General features: G+C 51.5%; 1 non-coding gene across 1 annotated transcript; it reads right to left on the bottom strand.

Moving 5' to 3' along the window:
- Positions 1-8,376: 8,376 nt before the first annotated feature.
- TRNAS-UGA (transfer RNA serine (anticodon UGA)) lies at positions 8,377-8,458 on the bottom strand. Its single transcript has one exon. It is a non-coding gene; the product is annotated as a tRNA-Ser (tRNA).
- Between the last annotated feature and the right edge of the window lie 9,721 nt (positions 8,459-18,179).

The raw sequence follows: 18,179 nt of genomic DNA, 5'->3' as shown, positions 1-18,179 counted from the left end.
TCTGAAGGGAGTATCTGGAACAAAGCCTTCTACTTATTGGGCACATTTGTTCCCCATTCTCAGTGCCACCCTGCTCTAGCAGTGAGCTCTCCATTCACAGCAAGCTGCAGCATGAAGTTTCAACTACCACACTCCCTTCTCCTCCCTTCCCTGTTGATAGCAGCCAAGGGAATGCTGGGAAATGTAGTTCTTTCCTTGCTCCAGGGCTGGCTCTATAGGCAGGGAGCTAACCAAGGAACTACAGCTCCCAGGGACCTCTGTTGGTTCTCAGCTCCCAGGCTTCAGACTAGCAGCCCTGTTAGTCTGTATCTGCAAAGAACAGGAGTACTTGTGGCACCTTAGAGAATAACAAATTTATTTCAGCATGAGCTTTCCTGAGCTACAGCTCACTTCTTCGGATGCACAGAATGGAACACACAGACAGGAGATATTTATACATACAGAGAACATGAAAAGATGGAAGTATGCATACCAACAGGAAGAGTCTAATCAATTGAGATGAGCTATCATCAGCAGGAGAAAAAAAAAACCTTTTGAAGTGATAATTAAGATCAACCATAGAAGGTGTGAGGAGAACTTAACATAAGGAAATAGATTCAATGAATGTAATGACCCAACCATTCCCAGTCTCTGTTTAAGCCTGAGTTAATTGTATTTAATTTGCATATTAATTCGAGTTCAGCAGTCTCTCTTTGGAGTCTGTTTTTGAAGTTTTTTTGTTGCAAAATTGCCACCTTCAAGTCTGTCACTGAGTGGTTAGAGAGGTTGAAGTGTTCTCCCACTGGTTTTTGAATGTTATGATTCCTGATGTCAGATTTGTGTCCATTTATTCTTTTGCGTAGAGACTGTCGGGTTTGGCCAATGTACATGGCAGAGGGGCATTGCTGGCACATGATGGCATATATCACCTTGGTAGATGTGCAGGTGAACGAGCCCCTGATGGCGTGGCTGATGTGATTCGATCCTATGATGGTGTCACTTGTATAGATATGTGAACAGAGCTGGCATCGGGCTTTGTTGCAAGGATAGGTTTCTAGGTTAGTGTGTATGGTGTATGGTGTGCGATTGCTGGTGAGTATTTGCTTCAGGTTGGGAAGCTGTCTATAAGCGAGGACTGGCCTGTCTCCTAAGATCTGTGAGAGTGAGGGATTATCTTTCAGGATAGGTTGTAGATCTTTGATGATGTGCTGGAGAGGTTTTAGTTGGGGACTGTAGGTGATGACTGGTGGCGTTCTGTTATTTTCTTTGTTGGGCCTGTCCTGTAGTAGGTGGCTTCTGGGTACTCTTCCGTCTCTTTCAATCTGTTTTCTCACTTCAGTGGTGGGTATTGTAGTTTTAAGAATGCTTGATAGAGATCTTGTAGGTGTTTCTCTCTGTCTGAGGGATTGGAGCATATACGGTTGTATCTTAGAGCTTGGCCGTAGACAATGGATCATGTGGTGTGTCCTGGATGGAAGCTGGAGGCATGTAGGTAAGTATAGCGGTCAGTGGGTTTCCACTATAGGGTGGTGTTTATGTGACCATCGCTTATTAGCACAGTAGTGTCTAGGAAATGGACTGCTTGTGTGGATTGGTCTAGGCTGAGATTGAGGTTGGAAGGAAATTGTTAAAATCACGGTGCAATTCCTTGAGGGCTTCTTTTCCATGGGTCCAGATGATGAAGATGTCATCAATGTAGCCCAAGTAGAGTAGGGGCGTTAGGGAACGAGAGCTAAGGAAGCGTTGTTCTAAGTCAGTGATAAAGATATTGGCATACTGTGGGGCCATGCGGGTACCCATAGCAGTGCCGCTGACTTGAAGGTATATATTGTCCCCAAATGTGAAATAGTTGTGGGTGAGGACAAAGTCACAAAGTTCAGCCACCAGGATAGCCATGATATTATCGAGGATACTGTTCCTGATGGCTTGTAGTCCATCTTTGTGTGGTATGTTGGTGTAGAGGGCTTCTGCCTCCATAGTGGCCAAGATGGTGTTTTCTGGAAGATCATCGATGGATTGTAGTTTCCTCAGGAAGTCAGTGGTATCTCGAAGATAGCTAGGAGTGCTGGTAGCATAGGGCCTGAGGAGAGAGTCCACATAGCCAGACAATCCTGCTGTTAAGGTGCCAAGGCTTGAGATGATGGGGCATCCGGGATTTCCAGGTTTATGGATCTTGGGTAGCAAATAGAATACACCTGGTCGGGGTTCTAGCCATGTGTCTGTACAGATCTGTTCCTGTGCTTTTTCAGGGAGTTTTTTGAGCAGATGATGTAGTTTCTTTTGGTAATCATCAGTGGGATCAGAGGGTAATGGCCTGTAGAATGTGGAGTTAGAGAGCTGCCTAGCAGCCTCTTGTTCATATTCCAACCTATTCATGGTGACGACAGCACCTCCTTTGTCAGCCTTTTTTATTATGATGTCAGAGTTGTTCTTGAGGCTGTGGATGGCATTGTGTTCAGTACGGCTTAGCTTATAGAGCAAGTGATGCTACTTTTCCACAATTTCAGCCTGTGCACATTGATGGACGCAATCTATGTAGAAGTCCAGTCTGTTGTTTCGACCCTCAGGAGGAGTCCATGCAGAATCCTTTTTATTATAACGTTGGTAGGAAGGATTCTGTGGGTTAGGATGTTGTCCAGAGGTGTGTTGGAAGTATTCTTTGAGTCGGAGATGACAAAAGTAGGATTCTAGGTTACTGCTCCCAGGCTGGATCCCTCTTAGCTGCTGCCCTTGCAAATGGGCTGCCCCAAGTACCTGCTTGCTTTGCTGGTGCCTAGAGCCACCCCTGGGACCGACACATGTTTGTTTTCATCCTCTGAGTCAGGAAACCCACAATAGCCTCTTCTTTTTTACTGGGGCAGGCAAAAATAAGGTGACACTAAATTCTTCTGATTGCTAAAAGCAGGTTTAGGGAGTTGTGTATTTTTGAAAAATAAATAAATAAATAAATATCCTTCTAACTAGCAGCATGAGATAAAAAGAGACCACAGACAAACCTTGTCAGTAAGGGCTAATGTCCTAAATGGGAAATCAGCAGCGGTTTGTAGCTGGGGGAGCGTACAGTCTGAATGTGTATGACCTGACCCCAGCCCCCACCCCCACATAGCAGTAGGGCTTGGCACTCTCTCTGCATTGATGTGGTGGCTGAGTGGTTAACCAAGCAGTGACAATTCAAGGAGGTTCCCTGAGTCGGTTTCATTCCTCAGGAGATTCTGCACAATAAAAATTCTGTGCACAGTAGTTTAAAATTCTGCAAATTTTATTTGCCAATAAATAAATGTGGAGGCTCCAGCATGGTAGTGGGGAGCAGAGTCTCTTGGATGCTCAGAGGTGGGATATCACCCTGCAGCCCCCTCTCCCTTCCAGGGAAACAGACTCTGTGGCGAGGCTGCACCTCTCTGCTGCCTACTTCAGGAGCTCCCAAAAGACTCCCCAGAACTGCTCATGGGGGGTACATGACCACTCTTGTGGCTTCCCTTTGCTTCCCCATCAGAAAGCCTGAGCAGCTGGCCCCGGGTGATTGGAAAGGGCCCGGGGGTTCCTGCCACCACTACCGGCAGCACAGTGGGGCTAAAGCAGATTCCTGCCCACCCTCGCTTCACACGGTGCACCACCCCCAGAAGCATCTGGCACGTCCCTGCGGCCCCTGTGGGGTGTGTCTCTTGCACGCTGCGCCTGCCCCAAGTGCCAACTCTGCCATTGGAACTGCGACAATGGGAGCTGCAGGGTTGGTGCCTGTGGGCAGTGGTGCCAGGGGACTCTCCCAGCCTCCTCCATGTAGGAATTGTGCCAAATGGGGGTGTGGGTCACTTTCAGAAGCTGCCTGAGATAGGTGCCACATCCCAACCCCCTGCTCCAGCCCAGAACCTGCACCTCATGAACCCAAAATCCCTCCTAGAGCCTGCCACTGTCCCCCTTGCACCCCAACCCCCTCCCCCAGCCCAGATTCTGCACCACACCCAAACTCCATCCCGGAGCCTACCACCGCCCCCCCTGCTTTGTTGGTGGCTTTGTTCCAGCTGCTGGGGAAATACCACAACATTAAAGAAACCAACGGTACCAAGTCCTGCAGCGTCACCTGTGGGGTTTCCACAAGAGCATCCATGCTGAGGAGCCAGTCAGCATGTGACTGTGTGACCGGATCAAATGACAGCTGGCCGAGTTCCAGGAGATGAGGCTGCAGCTGGCCGATATGAGCAGGAGCACTGAGTGAAGGGAGAGGCAGCTCCCCTACATTTTTGTGGCCTGCAGGGAATGGAGACAAAGCAGGGGGATGCGGGGACTCAGGGCAGGACCTGCGGATCTGATAGTGCAGGACCACAGTTGCTGGAGGAGGAGAGAGAGTCCCGCAAGAGGAAGCTGCTAGTGGGAAGCAATAAGTGCAGGGTACAAACCAGCCAGCTGAGAGTCACAGGGGTCTAGAAAATGAAATGGCAGCAGGTCCCATGGTGTAATGGGCAGCACTCAGGACTTTGGATCCTGGGTTTAAATCTCAGTAGGACCTCCTGGAGCAATGCTGGTTTCCTGCAAAGCCATGGAGCCCAGTGTGTTGGCTCCCCTCCCTCAGGGTGAACTAGAGTGAGTTTTTTCCCTCCTGCTGGGTGACTGATGCCCACTGGAGATAGGTCTTTGGTCCGGACGGTTCAGTGGGCTGGCTGCTATAGGTTGGGGTCCTTGAACTTAACACTCTGGCTGGAGAGCCCTGCTGTTGACCATATGGTTGTTTCTCACTGCTTCACCTGATGTCCACAACTTTGGTCCCTGCAGCTGCCACACTCTTCCTCTTGCCCACATGACATTCAAAGGAAGGAGTGCCAGGGCCAGGCTTCATAGTCAAGGCTAGGCAGGAGGGAGGAAGAGTCCCAGGCTGGAGCCCAACACATCTTTCCTGCTCTGGGCACCTAGAGCAGAGGCGGCTGGTGCTGACAGCTCCAAGGGAAGGTTTATAAGCCACAGAGCAACCGAGGGCAGGGCAAGAGGAGGAGATAACCATGCCTATGCGTGGCCAGCAGACAGCCACAAAGACACCCGGCCAGCCTGCTCCATGCCATGCCAAACCCCCACTGAAGGCCACACACAGACCAGCATTCGTTCTGCGGCCGGCATCACAAGGTGGTTGGAAAGCAAGAGGGGCCTCTGACCATTCCTAATGCAACCCCCTCAACCCCTAATCCATCCATGAATCAAGGAGACAAGACCCTCAGGCAGCAGAGGTGCAATGGATTAGTGCTCAGGACTTATAGTAGCAGTGCTGAGGGGAATGATGCTGAAGCTGTGAGTTTAAACCTCACCTAAAGCACTAGTTTTCTTTAAGCAAATGGCTTCTGCCAATCATTTTGTCCTGCAGAAAATAGAATTCCAGCTCAAAAGACACCGAGGTCCCCTTGCTTTACAGAGAGCAGGGCAGATTCCACAGATCTACCAGGCTCTGCTCTCTACCAGCCACCTGTGTCAGGAGGGATCAGACAGAGCCCAGAGCGCTGCCCCTGACTCCCCCTCAGTCTTTGCTCCCCAAACCACCTGTGTGCTCACCCTCTTCGCTGTGAGACTCCAACCATGCCTGGCCTTCTATATTTTGATGTGTTTTTCGTCTGTCGTGTTGATCTGCATGTGGGTCCTGTGTGATTTTGGTGGATGCCTGGCATAGTTTTGGGTGTGTGTGTGTGTATGATTTTTGCATACAGATTGTTTTTTTGCTTAGTATTCTTTTGGTATGTGGTTGTTGTGCTTTCTTGTTGTGGGCTTTTGCTGTATTTTTTGGTGTGGATTTGTTCTTTCTATATTTTGTGTGGCTTTCCCTTATGTGTATATGGCTCTGTGTGCTGTGTGGGTTTGGTTTTTGTTTATGTCTGTGTGGGCCTGTGCAGTGTGTGATTTTCTCTTTCTCTCTGTGTGTGTTTGTCTCTCTGTTTGTATCTTCATGTGTATATTCACAGGAACTTTTCAGAATCTCCACAGCTTTGCCAATTTTCACCAGGAATTTTTCTCCATTAACAAATTCTCACATGTTCCCTACCAGTTTGTGACCATTGCCCCAAGGGCATGTCGGTCTCAAGGTTCTGATTTCCCATTGACCCTTCTCCCTTCTATTGGGACTGGGAACTAGCCAACCAAAAACCCCACTAAGTTTTAGTAAAGGGCCAACAGTCCCTTACACAAGCCAGCCCCATGAGGGTCACCGATGGCCAGAGAAGGCAGCACTAGCTGATCCCATGGTGTAATAGGCAGCAATTGGGACTCTGAATCCTAGAGTCTGAGTTCAAATGTCAGTGGGACCTTGTGTTGGATTGTGGTAAAGCCCTGGAGCTCAAAGCGCTCAATTTCCCTGTCTCCAGTTGTTTAAGAGTGAGTCTTTTCCCTCCTGCTGGGTGACTCACACTCACTGGAGCCAGGTCTTTGGTTGAGGTGGCTGCAATGGATTGGGGTGTAGAAGTGGCTATGGCTGCCTGTAGTCCTGTGGTTTGACCTGGTGGTTGGGATTCTTGCTGCTTCACCTGATTCCCACAAGTTTGGCCCTTGTGCTTGCTGCCACACTTTTCCTTTGGCCCACACGGCGCTTGAAGAAAGGAATGCCAGGCCGGGATTAATAGTCAGGGCTTGGCAGGAGGGAAGTGGAGCCCAGCCTGGAGCCCCTCACACCTTCCCTCCTCCGGACACCTAGAGCAGAGGCTGCTGGTGCTGACAACTTCAAGGGAAGGTTTATAAGCCACAGAGCAACTGAAGGCAGGGCAAGAGGAGGGGAGGACCATGCTTATGCATGGCCAGCATACAGCCACAAAGACCCTCAGCCAGGCTGCTTCCTGCCATGCCAAACACCCACTGAAAGCGACCCACAGACCAGCATGCAAGGGAGCTGCTGATGCTCTGTCACCAACATCAGAAGAAGCTAGGAAAGCAGGGCCAGCCCCCTGGTGTGGCCCCTGTCTGTTCCCACTCACAGTGCTCACTTTTGCCGTGGGGCAGGAGACTTTACCCCAAGAGGCTTTTCCCCAGCTGGCGAGAAGCAGAGAAACATGTAGGTTCCCAAGGCGCTATGTAGCAACCCCCTCAAGCACAGGGACAGGTGCACACTTGGAAGAGGGAAACTGCTCTACACGCCAGCCCGGGCAGCTGCCCATTTTCTTTGGCAAGTCAGGAAGGGCAGAGGCTAGACTGGAAGCACCTGGGGCTCATGCCCCAGTCTTTGTGACACTCACCCCTGAATTCCTTCCCAGGTCTCTAGCTGAAGCCAGAGCACTGGCCTGAGCGGCCAAGAAGAGGTTCCAGCCCTGAAGGGAGCAGGAATTTCAGCACGAAGGTAAAACTGCAGCAACACAACCCTGAAGTAACTTGAACTCTCAACTCCTGCTCTGAAGTCAGATGCCTTAGTCATTAGGCCACATGAGAAAAGCCTCTCCAAGCACTTCTTTAGAAAAGGCAGACACTGTGTTTCTCGGGTCTTCTACTGAGGGGGGCTGAGACTCTCTGGGCACAAGAAGTAGAGTTCCCAGCAACACGTGAGAATTAATTCTATGGAGCCAGATGCAGGACTTTGGCAGGGAGGCTCAGGCATGGGGGATTGGGGTGCAGTGGATGAGCTGGCTGTCTAGGTGAGGAGATTTAGTGACCCTCAGGTGCAGGAGAGAGGAAGAGAAGGAGGATTTGGCAGTGGCCATGGAGAAGAAGAGGAGGGGTGGAGGCTCCTAGCAAGCCTGGCTAGCTCAGTCAGTAGAGCATCAGGCTCTTAATGGGAGGAGCCAGGGTTTGAGCTGCTGTCCAGGGACTCAGCTTTTAAGTTGCCTTGTGTGCCAGCAGCCAATTGATTCCTGGTGGTGCCCAGAGCCATGTGTGGGACAGAGGCTGAGACTTGTGGCACCTGCTCTGCAGCAGGAATCCTGGCAGCTCAGACTCAGGGAAGGCTTCTGCACTCAGAGCCGCTGACTTTGAGAGTTCCCGGGCGGAGCTCAATGCCTGCTCCACCTCAGGCCCTGCCCCCAAACCATCAAATCTCTTCCTATTCGACCCTGACCCACTTCTTTCTCTCCTCCATCCTCCAGCACACCCCATCAATGGCCAGCAGGAGGCGCAGAAGGAGAAGCTTGTCGGCCAGGCCTGCTAGGTGGGAGGTGCAGGGGCGGCTGCTGGGCACCTTTTTTTTTTCTGCAGCCCTGTAGCACCCATGGAATCGCTGACTTGGCTCCTTTCGCACGCTAGAGAGAGGAGCAGAACCAGGGCTATGGCTGATCTATGGGGCACAAGGTGAGTGCCAGAGGCTTCAGGTGCTGAGAAGTGGTGTCCCAGGCATCTCTATGAAAGGAGCAGAACAGGATTTACTTGGAGTGGGGAGAGAATTGAGAGTGTCTCAGGGGGTTGTAGAGAGGTATTGCCCAGGTTAGAGAGTAGCTAAAACACAGACCTCGCTGTGAGCAGGATTTGAACCTGCGCAGGGGAATCCTATTGGATTTCAACTCCCACGCCTTAACCACTCGGCCATCACAGCTGTGAGTATAAAACTACCCCACTGCCAGAGAAACTGGTAAAGAATCACAATGCCCAGGCATGAAGTCATCTGAACTACAGAATTCCCACAGCAAACCTGGCTCCCAAAGCACAGGGTGGATTTGGGGTTTGTTCTCTTTGCTTAGCCATGTGCAGTCACACAGAGAGCGCATTTAAAAGTCTCCCCTCCCACAGAGCGGGACTTGATGTGAATGAGGATGTCTGGGCCACAGGGCCAGACACTGACCTTTGCTATAGAAACCAGTGACGCACGGAATCAGGCTAAGGAAAATGTTTCCTGGAGTCAGTAACTGGATTAGCAGCAGTATTGTGCAGAGAAATGTCTCACAAGAGGAGTCAGCGCATTGGTGGTTCAGTAGCAGAAGTCACAGATACAGCGGGGGAGGTCTGTGGATCGGGAGTGAGGGGCACTGGCAGAGCAGTGAGAGGGGAGCCCAGGGCTGGGATAACAGGGGCTGTGGGTCAGGACAAGCAGTTCTGCGCGGACTGTTCAGAGGTGCCCTGTATCTGCCCTTTCTCTGCACTGTCCCTGCTCCCAGAATGCACCAGGCCCTGGACTGAACTCTTCCCCTGCAGGCTGAGCTGGTTTCGTTTGCTGTGATCTTGTTGGATGGGGAGGGGGGGAAGTGACAGTCCCAGCCCAGAGCCAACGCCCCCCTGTCACCCAGCACCCTTGGCCCCAGATCCACCCAGCCTAGTAGAGAAGTCAGCAGGGCAGGTCAGCCAGGAGCTGTGCCCTGCCAGGCGCTCAGGGGCATCTACCCTGCAGCTGGGGGATCTCCCCAGCGTGGTCCATGGGAGCTCACGCACTAATGGGGTAGTGGCAGCAGCTGCGTGGTGGGTTGGGCTGGTGACCTGGGTCCATCTCCTGAGGTCGGCTGGGTTCATGCCCAGGTGACTGGCCCCAGTCACCGGCCAGGCCCCCAGGCATGCTGCTGCTGTTAGCGCTCTAGGCTTGGGTGGAAGCTGCTGGCTGGCTGGACCCTGAGGGTGGATCCAGCACTAGGGGAAACCCTCCGACCTGGAGATTCGTTGCCGAGATTCCTGGGAGCTGCCCATCCCCATGGCTTGTGTGGCTGTCCCCTGTGGCCCAGCAATGGCTCTGGAGGGTGGCTCACGTCACCTGGGGGGAGGTGATCCAGGCAGTGGGCAGCTGGGGGGTCTGACTTACTGATAAAATAGGTCTCTTCACTCCATGGTGCTCGACGGCCTGGGTCCGTACCGACATCTCCCAGGAACAGATTAGGGTTAGAATTTCCCTCTAAAGCGATTTCAGGGTCTGATCCTGCAAGTCCCCCATGTACCCAGTACAGGATGGCTCCAGGCACATCAGCCAATCCAGTGCTGGCATGTACAGCAGAGAATTGGAAGCGGCAAATCGGGGGGTCATATAAAGAGACTAGAAATACATGAAGTTACTCTTGAAAGGAGAAAAGAAAAAGACGACATTCCCGAGCTGTTTAATAGGGCGAACTGCCCCTTGCAGGGGCTGTGTCCTCAAGACAGATTTGTGGGAGAAAGGAAATCACCACCGAGAGAGGAGTTGGGCTCAGTGTGGATTTTTGTGCTTTGGCAGGGAATTTAGGACCTGGGACTGGAGCCTTAAAGAGGGAGCGGGTGAAGGCTCCCCTCTGCTTTCAGGCTGAAGGAATCCTGGGTTTGGTCAGTCCATCCGGGGGGTCACATCGCTCCCAGGCAAAGAGAGGAGGAGAACTCCCCCCACAATGACACATGTGGATCCTGGAGAAGAAAGAGAAAAGAGACCAGCAGCACTGAAGGTGACTGAGGAGTGGAATCCCTTGTGCATGTTACAGAGCACTTGGGCAGCTGTGGCCATTCAAACACACTGAGGGTATGGCTACACTTGACATTTCAAAACGTTGCCGCGGCAGCACTTTGAAGTGTGAGTGTGGTCGGAGCGCCAGCGCTGGGAGAGAGCTCTCCCAGCGCTGCACGTAAACCACATCCTCTACGGGTGTAGCTTGCAGCGCTGGGAGCTGTGCTCCCAGCGCTGTGGCATTGATTACACTGAGGCTTTACAGCGCTGTATCTTGCAGCGCTCAGGGGGGTGTTTTTTCACACCCCTGAGTGCGAAAGTTGCAGCGCTGTAAAGCGCCAGTGTAGCCATGGCCTGAGCTTTACTAACGAGCAAGGCCAGACTGCTGTGACTCGGAGAAGGGTTTAGGTGTCATAATGGACAAACAACTCAGAATGAAATCCCCATGCGATGCTGTGGTTGTCATTGGATGTACAGACAGGAGAACAGTGACTAGTTATAGGGCACTAGTGTTATCTCTGTACAACATTGTTCAGACCAACACTGGACTCTTGCACACAGTCATCCTGGCCACATTTTAAGATGAAGAATGAAAAATTGGACGGGGGAGCAGAGAAGAGGAAAAAAAGCACTGAAAAGTTGTCTTCCAGTGCGAGACAAGAGCTCAATCTGCTCAGTTTATCACAGAGAAGACCAAGAGGTCACTTGATGACAATGCGTAAATCACCTCCCAAAGAGAAAATTCTGGGTACTGAAGGGTTCTTTAACCCAGCAGCAAAAGGCAGAACAAGAACCAGTGGCTGGAAGTTAATGGCGGAGAAAGTAAAATGAGAAATAAGGGACACATTTGCAATCGGGTGATTAAACATTGGAACAAAGTACCCAGGGCAATGATGGATTCTCCACCCCACATGAGAGTGGCAGGAGGGGCGGGGGGACTGAAGAAAGTGCTCACAGGTGAGATAGAAAACCATTTCTCTCCGATGCTTGGCTGGTGGCCTTGCTGTCATGCTCAGGGTCTCCCTGATCTCCATTGCTGGGGTCAGGAAGGAATTTCCCCCAGCTCACACTGGCAGGGATGTTGGAGTTTTTGTCATCCTCTGCGGCATGGGGCACAAGTCACTTGCCAGGATCAGCTGGGTACACCTCACCAAATCAATTCCAGTGCAGGGGCCTCCAGTATTGGTACCCCTCTGCCTCTCCTATGCTCTGCCTGTGGCACACAACGGGATATTCTCCTAAGGCCTGCAATATTTTAGTTTAATCCCGGTTGTTGGGCTCAGTGCAGGGGTGACTTTGTGGCCTGTCACGTGTATGGGGGTTAGACAGGGTTATTTAGTTGTCTTGACTGGCCTTAAAATCTAGACAAGGATGTTCTGGCTACAATGTTGCAGTGTCTGACTCGTGGTCTATCCAGCTCCCAGGGGCCTCGTTCCAATCGAATTCCAGGCCAGGATTCAGAGACTGGCAGCTGCAGCGCAAGGCAATGGGGGCTGGTGGGAGTCACTTTGGGCCTGTCACTAGTCACAGAAAACAGAACCTCTCCTAACATCCCGGCTGCTGCCCATCAGGACATCTGGCTGTAGAGGAGCCGGGTCAGTGACCCCCGTGGAAGGAATGAGGCGGGATGGAAACCCCCAGGATGGGGAGTTGTGTGTTTCAGCCATGTTGGTATCACTCAAACACATGCACAGTACCCACACGCAGAGCCAGTTCATGCTGTAAAACCTCCAGACCCATGAGAGACGTGTTAATCTCAGCACAAGTTCTGCTTTAACCCATTAGAAATAACCCTGTAGTTATTGTGGAGTCTCTGTGCCAGAAGACGCCAAACCCCTGAGCTGTCAGTAGAGGGCCAGGTGTAGCGTCACTGGACACTGGCCTGGTCCACACTATACTGTTTAACCCGATTTTAACAGCGTTAAATCGATTTAACGCTGCACCTGTCCACACTACACTGCTCTTTATATCGATTTAAAGGGCTCTTTAAATCGATTTCTGTACTCCTACAAAACAAGAGGAGTAACGCTAAAATCGATATTACTATATCGATTTAGGGTTAGTGTGGATGCAAATCGACGTTATTGGCCTCATTTTTTTACAGTAGCTACCCACAGTGCACCGCTCCAGAAATCGATGCTAGCCTCGGACCACGGACGCACACCACCGAATTAATGTACCTAGTGTGGACACGCACAATCGACTTTATAATATCTGTTTTATAAAATCGGTTTAAGCTAATTCGAATTTATCCTGTAGTGTAGACGTACCCACTGTCAGTGCTTCAGCAGCGAAGCCTTGTACTTGCTGACCCTGGTGGCTCAGACACATGGCTAGGGAAAGGGGAAGGTTACACACACCCCCAGCCGGAGCCCTCACCCCCTCCTGCACTCCAACCCCCTACCCAGCCTGGAGCCCCTTCCTGTGCCCCGAACCCCTCATTCCTGCCCTTCACGCCCCTTTACAGCCCTCACCCAGTCCCACCCCCCACCCCCCATTGCGGCCCAGAGCCCCTTCCCATACCTTGAACCCCTCATTCCTGCTCTTCACCCCCCTTTACAGCCCTCACCCCCTCCTGCATCCCAACTTCCTGCCCAGCCCGGAGCCCCTTCCCGTACCCTGAACCCCTCACTCCTGACCTTCACCCCCCGTTAGAGCCCTCAGCCCCCTCCTGCACCCCAACCCCCTGCCCAGCCCAGAGCCCCTTCCCATACCCTGAACCCCTCATTTCTGTCCCTCATCCCACATTAGACCCCTCACCCCCTCCCGCATCCCCACCCCCGTCCCAGCCCGGAGCCCCTTCCCGTATCCTGAACCCCTCATTTCTGGACTTCACCCCCCATTAGAACCCCCACCCCCTACCACACCCCAACCCCCTGCCCAGCCCGGAGCCCCTTGCCATACCCTGAACCCCTCATTTCTGGCCCTCACCCTCCATTAGGACCCTCAATCCCTCCCGCACCCCAACCCCCTGCCCAGCCCAGTGACAGTGAGTGAGGGTGGGGAAGAGCAAGTCACCGAGGGAGGGGGAATGCAGTGAATCAGGGGCGGAGCCTTGGGGAAGAGGCGGGGCCTTGGGGAAGGGGCGGGGTTAGGCTGTTTGGTTTTGTGCGGAAAGTTGGTAACCCTACTTCAGGCCTAAAGCCTGGGGTGACCTCTCCACTCCAATCTCTAGCCAAGCAAATTGGAGCCTGCAGGTTTCCAGGCCAGGTTCACTTCGTGTCTCTCATTGGAGCTGCTCTGTACTGGCTCCCTGCCCAGCCGCTGCTGCTCCCCCAGAACCCCACCCAGACCTGCAGCCAGCTGTAAGCTCTGGGAGTCACAGCCTGTTCCACATGTGGATCTGCATCCGTTCCTGGGGATTGCCCTCCGCATCCAGCTCTCTGCAGCTCCTCGCCTGCCACGCGGCCACCACTTCCCACAACAGCCCGGCCCTTTCCTGCCTCAGGACCATTCCCCTGACCTGGCCAGAGGAAAGGGAAGTGCAGCGGAGAAGGAAATGGTGAATTGTAGTCCCATTCTTAACAGATTTCTCACAGTCCGAAACATAGGCTGAAATACACTGCAAACAGACAAAGTTCCTCTCTGCAATATCAGATTATGAGTCCCAATGTTTTTGGGGTCACATTGATTGCCCCCTCTTGTTTAAAGAAACAGTCTTAAAGTCTGCAGCTGCCTTTTCAGTTCCTTTCTGTACCTTTAACTGCAAACTTTATATTATATCCTTTTGGTGACACCCTGATTTCCTGTATTTTTTAACCAATTCATCTCCAAAAGATCCATGAAATGTTACCAAGAAAAAGAAAATTGAGAAAGTCAGTGTGTTTGTGAAAACGTTCATATTTTTTAAAGCTATCTCTTGGGTCAGTGAACCCTGATCCATGGACATTCGAGCCACACTGAAGACTGGGCACCTGAAGGGAACGTCCAGCTGAGAGACAAAGTTTCCTTCTTCCCCAGCAGCAGGCTCAGCAAAGCCAGCGTCACATGAGCTGGCAGGGACCATGTCCAGGACAGGTCGGTACATTTCCAAAACCTTGGAGACCATGGCCTGAGGCTCAGTAGGACTGACACTCTGTAGACGCAAGTCTAGGAAAAGAAAAGGGATGGACAGTGAACAAGTCAACACAACCCACTCCTTTTCACTGGGGGGTTGCAAAAATGAAAACAAAATCCTCAACATTTTAGCTTTGGGTTTAGATTTCCATTGAAAACCACAAAGGTTTCTTGAGAAATTAAAAAAATCCTTCAGCCCACGCAGCCCGAGGTGCCGGGCTCTCCGGCAGGCGGACACCTCAGCCACCTCTTGCCTCATGGCCTAGGCTTTCAATGCTCTGCTGGTTGCCTCCTCCTTTGAAGGCCCCCAGCAAAAAGAAACAAGCACATGCCTAGCAGAAGACGGTTTTGATTCATTGACTTTTGGGTTATGGACCCACCACGCTTCTGCTGTGTCACTCTGCTGGCTCTTTACTTACAGCCTCCAGCACCCACACTTGCCTTGCGAGCTCTAGCGCTGGCAGGCAGATGCGCAGGCTGCTAGGCAGCAGCCTTGGTAACAGCAGACATGTTTCTCCGTGGCGCAATGGGTCAGTGTGTTTTGCTGTTAATTGAAAGGATGGTGGTTTGAGCCCACCCAGGCATGGCGATAACCCCTAGCTCCTCAAGACCTGCTGGGAGCCTCAAAGGCCACCTCAAACCCATCTCTCTTGGCCTCAGTGGTTTCAGCTCAGGCCCGAAGACTGTGCTGGATGCAACTCAGAAATCCATCTCCCAACACCCATGCTGGAGGCTCAGGATTAATCCTCAAGGCTGAACACAAAACCTTCAGCCAGGCGTGTTTTGCTCCATTCCTGCCTCCGCCCAAGCGGCAATGGAGAAATGTAGGAGAAACGCCGGCTAGAAGACACCTCCCTCTCATTTCTCTGTAGGCTGTGACATTATTAATATCAACTGGGACCATATAGATCATTGCTGCCACCACTGTTATATATTTGCAGCAAATATTGTGCAAAAGTTGTCGTGTGAGGTGTCTGTGACAAGGTTATGATTTGCTGGTTATAATTATACTAGCTGTATGTGTGTACTATTTTTCTATCTGAAGTTATGAATATGGGCTATGTACTTGTATCTCAAATGTATTTGATTTCAAGTAGCCTCAGTGATGTATTTGGTCAGCTTCTTGAGAAAGGACTATTCTCAGTAAGTGCCCAATCAAGAAACGTTTCACTGACAATGGACTTTGGAAAATGCCAATCCACATCCGAGCTTTCCTGGGAACATTCAAACTAACATGTAAACAATGTTGTAGGCCTGCAAATTGAATCAGGCACAGACATGTGACCTGCCCATGTGACTCCAGACTCCATCTTGCTGCTGTGATTTTCCTAGGTCAGCCCTAGGACCAATCCTATTCAACTTATTCATAAATGATTTGGAGAAGGGGGTAAAAAGTGAAGTGGCAAAGTTCACAGATGATACTAAACTGCTCAAGATAGTTAAGACCAAAGCAGACTGCGAAGAACTTCAAAAAGATCTCACAAAACTAAGTGATTGGGCAACAAAATGGCAAATGAAATTTAAGGTGGATAAATGTCACGTTGGAAAAACATAACCCCAACTATACATACAATATGATGGGGGCTAATTTAGCTACAACATATCAGGAAAGAGATCTTGGAGTTATCATGGATAGTTCTCTGAAGACGTAGCAATGAATTGACACATATGACCCCAAGATGAGATCATTAATACACTAACCTGAGGAGAAGGACACCCCAACACTAGTAGGGAGAGGAAATACAAAAAGGGAAGAGGGGAGAAACCCCTACTGAACATGCATTACACCTAGTGATGGCAGCAGAACAGATTATCGGCTACACAACCCAAGAACGGGATCTGCATGTTGCTGTAGACAGATCAATGAAAAGCTCCACTCAATTCACAGCTGCCGGCAAAAAAGTTAACATCAAGTTAGTATTCGTAAGGAATGGGCTGGAGAATAACATTTGTATACAAACCAAGGGGGAAGCCTCCAATACCCTGGGACCACCCTGCCTACTACAGCGCTGCACACAGGATATTTTATATCTATCTTAGAGAACTGGGGAAGAAATGGGTCTAAAAAGAAACATTTGCTAATGAGAGAAAACCATCTGAATATGAAGAGATTTTACATTAAGTGAGAGTAATTGGACAGTGGAAGTTCAATTAACAGAGAGCAATAATTCCCCCCCCACACACACACACACAACCACACCATTCACATGGCAGCAGGGAGCCCTTTGGGGAGGTGCTTTAAGAGGGTACGTGAGGGGAGTGTGGAGCAGGAAAACTTCCTGGCAGTGGAGAGGAGGCAGAAGCAGGGGCAGGCAGGTGACTGGCAGTTGGGGGTAGCAGTAGCCAGGACGGCGTAACCTTGTGCTGGAAAGTCTCCTCTGGGGACTTTTTCCTTCTGTCCCCTTCCTTGCCAGCAGAGAATGGCCACCCCAGCCCACCCCAGAGGCAGCTGTGTCTCAGGGCTCTGCAAACTGCATCCATTAAGCCCCTTCTCATTTGGGGAATGATTCAGGACAATTTCCCGAAGAAAGGAAGAAAATTTGCTTCAGGTCAAATGGTTGTGAAAATATCCCAAATCAGAGATTGTTAAATTAAGATTGGAGAATTAAAGAGAAAATGGGGCAAAATCTGAAAAGGAGACTAGAGAAAGTGTCAATAATTGCTCCAGCAGCACCGACCCCTCATGGAGCCCTTGCTGCTTTTCCAGCTGAGAGGAAACTTCCTCTCTCTGATGCCTGGCCATGCTGGAACTGGTGACAGAGTGAAGCTGACTTGAGGCTGATGCAAGGTAAGCAAAGCTGAACCAGCTGCCCAGGGTACGGGGTTGGAAGTCAGAATCGGAGGGTGGGCCTGGGTTCCCCTACATCAGTGGTTCTCAACCAAGGGTATGTGTACGCCATAGGGTACGCAGAGAACTTCCATCAAGGCATCTAGTTAATTGCCTCATTTTACCACAGGCTACAGAAAAAGCACCAGCAAAGTCTGTACGAACTGACATCCCAGCACAGGGAGTGACTTGTACATGTAACCCTTCTGCCCCGCTGAGTTGGCAGCAACAAGGGCCGGGTTCAGTATCCAGGGGTTCTGTTTCAGTAACACAATGCATAACCGGATCGAGCCCCCGCCAAGTGACCTGGGACACTCACATACCACACCCCCCTGGGCTCCTCTAGGAGGCAATACTTTTCCTCTCGCAAGCACGGAGTCTGAGTGTAGCAAAATCTTTTTTAATAAAGGAAGGAATTAATGCGGCATCCCATTGGAGAAACACCACAAACAGGGTTATAACCCAAACCATAAACAAAAACCCACCTCCAAGTACGTTTGGCACTGTCCTTTTTCCCCTTAGGGTTTTAAGTTCAATTACCCCAAAGTCCAACAACCCAAAAGTCTCTGGTCAATGCCACCCCATGTCTCAGGTACAAGGAGACGGTTGCCAGCCACGCGCAGTCCCCGGGCGCGGGGACAGGCAGCTGTTTCCAGATCAGACACTTGGGGCCCAGAAGTGACCTGCTGCCCGACACCAGCTCCTGAACTTGCCTCTTGGGCAGGAGAGCCCCCCAGCCCCTCCCCCACTCTACCACCTAATCTCCCTCCCCTCCCCGAGCTGGGGGAGAACCCAGGACTCCTGGCTCCCAGCCCTGCCCACCTCCGTGTTTCCATAGGGCTCCACCCAACGCCCCCCCCCCAAGTGGGGCAGCCCCGCGGAGCACATCGGGGCGGCACAGACGAGGCCAGGGGAGGAGCAGGCGCCCGGCAGCCCCCACCACACTGGGGGGCGCCGCGCTGCGGGGGGCGGGGCCAGGCCGAGACCCCAGAACACAAGAGTTCGCGCCTGGACTCAGAGCTTGGGGAGGGCGGGGCCGGG

This window comes from Gopherus flavomarginatus (genome assembly GCF_025201925.1).
Source record: "Gopherus flavomarginatus isolate rGopFla2 chromosome 13 unlocalized genomic scaffold, rGopFla2.mat.asm SUPER_13_unloc_1, whole genome shotgun sequence".
Taxonomy (NCBI): domain Eukaryota; kingdom Metazoa; phylum Chordata; order Testudines; family Testudinidae; genus Gopherus; species Gopherus flavomarginatus.
Note: the sequence above shows the minus strand (reverse complement) of the source record. Positions and strands in the feature narration are given on the sequence as shown.